Source organism: Pinus tabuliformis, chromosome 5_1, assembly GCF_031772625.1.
Source record: "Pinus tabuliformis cultivar Carrire ecotype Pingquan chromosome 5_1, CPIR1, whole genome shotgun sequence".
Lineage (NCBI taxonomy): Eukaryota > Viridiplantae > Streptophyta > Pinopsida > Pinales > Pinaceae > Pinus > Pinus tabuliformis.
The window spans coordinates 122334866-122338784 of record NC_142305.1 but is presented as its reverse complement, the minus strand read 5'-3'; positions in this window follow the sequence as shown (position 1 = coordinate 122338784).

Sequence of the window (3919 nt, the reverse complement as noted above, 5' to 3'; positions counted from 1 at the left end):
CCACAAGTTTCCTGCAAAAGGTGCTATGCTTCTGGAAGGTGTTGTTGTGCTCTTAGCCTAGCGCTGTGCTCCTGGAGTTTCTTCCCAATGTTAAATTACACGGGTGTTGCGCTTTGGGCCGGTGCTGCACTCCTATAGATGGCATTGCGCTTTGACCAGCAAATCCTAAAAATACTTCACTCCTCCAAAATTCATCAAATTTCCTTCAATTTTCCCTTTTGACAAGTAAGTATCATCATGTCACTTGTTGTTTAGAGTGTTTATGTCAATATTTTCTTGGTTTTTCATCTTTGAAATTAAAACCCTAATTTCTATGGTAAACCCTAGTTTTCCTACCACTCATTTCATAAGCTAAAACTCTCATCCCCACTATTGCTATCCTATCCTATCAACCCCCTCACTCATACATTTTTTCCCACACTTTCATTTACACCCATTCCTCCAAACCATTACCCATAGCACCATACCCATCATGGAGTAGAGATCATTGATTTAGAAAATCAAAATGAAACTTCAGCTCAAAACATGCTTATGAGGGAAAAGGATGCACATATTCAAAGGTTGATGGACAAACTGGCAAGAGCTAAATATATCATCACATATTTAGAATAGGAGAACAAACAGTTGAATGATAAACAGGGCCTCATGGAGCTTGAAATTCTGAAACTGAAGAAGCAAAGTGACAAAGAGGCTCATGTCACTTTGACTCCCATTGAGCAAGAAATTGAACAAGATCGGGAAACTTGGCTTGAGAGGGTCAACATGCATCTTGAAGGATTAATTGAGAAGGCCAACAGGGACAAGAAAATGCTCTGGCACATGGCATATCACTACATGACCCGCAACAAAATCTGTAACATGAGGATTAGAAAATTGAAGGCAAGGCTAAGGAGAGCTTTGGAGGGAAAAAAGAAGCAAGATAGATTGAGAATGTTGGCTGAAGCCTCCCTAGTCCATAAAAGTAGTTGATGGTGGTGTCCCATGCCAAATTTGGGCAAATTTTGAAGAGTTTTTGCATTTTTGCAATTTTGAAATTTTTAACACAGGAAATTTGCCTAGAAGTGCAGTGCCAGTGGAATATAACCCAACCGACCTAACAGTAATACTCAAGAGTTTTAGCACAGTATCCTCATAATGTGATGTCAATTCTAATGTAAAAATTGCCCAAGTGATAATTTGCTTACGAGAGCAAAGCCATTGATACCATACAAACTGATTTGGTTCCAAATATAAAGTTGCCATACGTACCTCTTGTGTGTTTTGCACATTATTGAGATCGAAGAATTGCTCCATCTGTAATATCCATGTGGCAGGATCCTTGCCATCAAACATCCTCATATCGATTTTTGGAATATGGTGAGTCTTCGATCCAACATTAGCGTCTATGGAATCATGATTAACATTTCTTTTGTTCTCATCATGAGTTTTCTTTAGTACCCTTTCACCCTTAGGGACCATTTCTTGTAGCAACTTATTCATATTTATCTTCAATTCGTCCATGTCTGTCTTCAAATCTATCTTCAAATCATCCATCTTAGCTTCCACGTCAATCATCTTAGCTTCTACGCCTTTCTTTAAACAGTCCATCTTAGCTTCTACACCTTTCTTCAAACCATCCATCTTAGCTTCTACATCTTTCTTTAAACCATCCATCTTAGATTCTGTTCCTTTTTGTGCAAGGGACAGTTGTTGCACTTGGTCTTGTAATTTTGATATATCAAGTTGCATTTCTTCCTCTTCTTCATGAGTCATGGTAGAGCTTTCAGGTTCCTTACTAGGTGTTTGCATTTTCTTTCCTCGGGGCATCAGTTACCGATAATAATTCTCTACTATGCCCTTTGAATTCCTTCAAAATAAATTTTCAAACCAAGCTTAAGCAAACATTTAAGAAAATCTACACACCTTTTTTCACTTTGTAGGAACTCGATATTGCCTCTGATGTATCTTTGTACTTTCCAATCATCTAGTTCTAAATTTGTGACCTGTAGTATCCCTCTGTGTCCTCTTTCCAATTCCACAAGTCTAACCCAAATTGGATTCTCCAAGGAAGAGTTATGTGAAATCTCCCACAGTGACTTGCCTATAGACTAGTTCAGTAGAGCAAATTTGTACGACGTGCCACGAGTCACTGTTTCGACCTTTGGATTTGAAACATGCATACAAGAAACTACAATCCGTCCTCTTTCTATACCTTCTTATGAAATTTCAATCCGATCCCCAGAGGGAAAGTTATGACGATTTTCCCCAGGTCACCTGTTTTGAATGTAATTCAGGAGTCTGCAAAAAGACCAACTTCCTCAGATCATATCTCTGCAAATATCGTGCGAAAAGCTCTAAAATTCGGACTCAAGGTTCAGCACGATTTCTTCTCAAATGGGTTTTTTTTTCGACTTCTGAAACGTCACAAAAAAAAAGTTATAGCAAAAATTCCACGATGACCTGTTTGGAGCAGCGAAACCATAGAATCCAAAGCTCTGATACCAAATGTTGTGAAACCAGCTCAAGAAAAGATAGAAAAGATAGATCAACGCCTTAGAATTCAGCCTCTTCGAGGGGGTAACCTCCTTTACATTACATAAATGAACAATTCTTGGATGATTCAAATGACAAAACCTCCTTTCTATATATAGGAGTCTAAGGAGTCACAATACAATCCAGCCGACCTAACAATAATAATATAAAGCCACAAAAGAAACAATAGAGGGATTCTATGAGGCATAGTAATAACAATATGGGGGAAATAGGGGCACAACAATATTAATAAGGGGTATAACTATAATAGTAATGGGGTAATCACTAGTATTATAGGGACCCAACACTTTGCCCCATAGAACACCCTATATTCTGACCTAATTTCCCAAACCTAAATTGCCCAGCTCCATCTGATCCATCAAACACAAACAAATTCAATCAAAACCTTTCGAGCTACTATACCTAGCCTAAAATCCCTATCTGATCCAGTCACCTTGACTGAGATCTGAAGGAGAGAGCCCTCTCCCTGCCTGGTAGGGCTAGCTACCAGGTTAAGCTTGATTTGTGGTTACCCTAGAATTGCCTTCCTTTAGCCTGAGGTCAATCTAGGCTCTAACATAGTGGCGACCATACTAGGGAAGTAGTTTTATGTTCCTCAGAAAAATGTATCAAGTTTAGATGTGATTTTTGATGGTGGACAATGATCAGACACCAGAAGGCTAAAATCATTCACTTGGTGACTTTAAATCAGAGTCGACATTAGATCCAAGAACTCCACTGGGGATGAACCTGACGAGCAAAAAAATGAAAGGACAATATGGAAAGATCAGGTATTCAAGTTGGAATTTCATCCAAGAGATTATGTTCTTTGTTATAAATTATTTCTTCTCTTTTCCCGAGAATGTCAAGAAGTATTTACAAAGTATATTGTATTTGAGAAAAGATCCTAGACCTACATTTGATTCTTTCCCTTTGAAGATTGTGAATACAAAATGTTTGCATACCTTTGATCTTGATCAAGACCATTCTTCCAAATTTTATGATGACTGTCTTCAAACTGATGATCCTCAAGAGATCAAGAATAATTCTAAACCTTCTATACATATTCCTATACCTTGTAAAATTCCAAATCAATACAAACCTCTGATTTTACCTCCTATATCCCATGCTTTCCCTAAAAATCATTACCTATATCTACCAAGATTTGATGGTGACTGTGACAACATCACTACTGAGAGACATGTATTGAATTTTGAGTCTTTTCTTGACCTTTTTGAAGTTGATGAAGAGGATGTCAGTATTAGGCTTTTTGCTCTTTCTTTGCAAGGCAAAGTCAAGAGTTGGTTCAAAACCCTGCCTGATGCAAGCATCTCAGATTTCCAGTAGTTCGTCAAAGTTTTCCTCGACAAGTGGGTGGTCAGATAGAACCCTTTCTTGATTCTAGAAG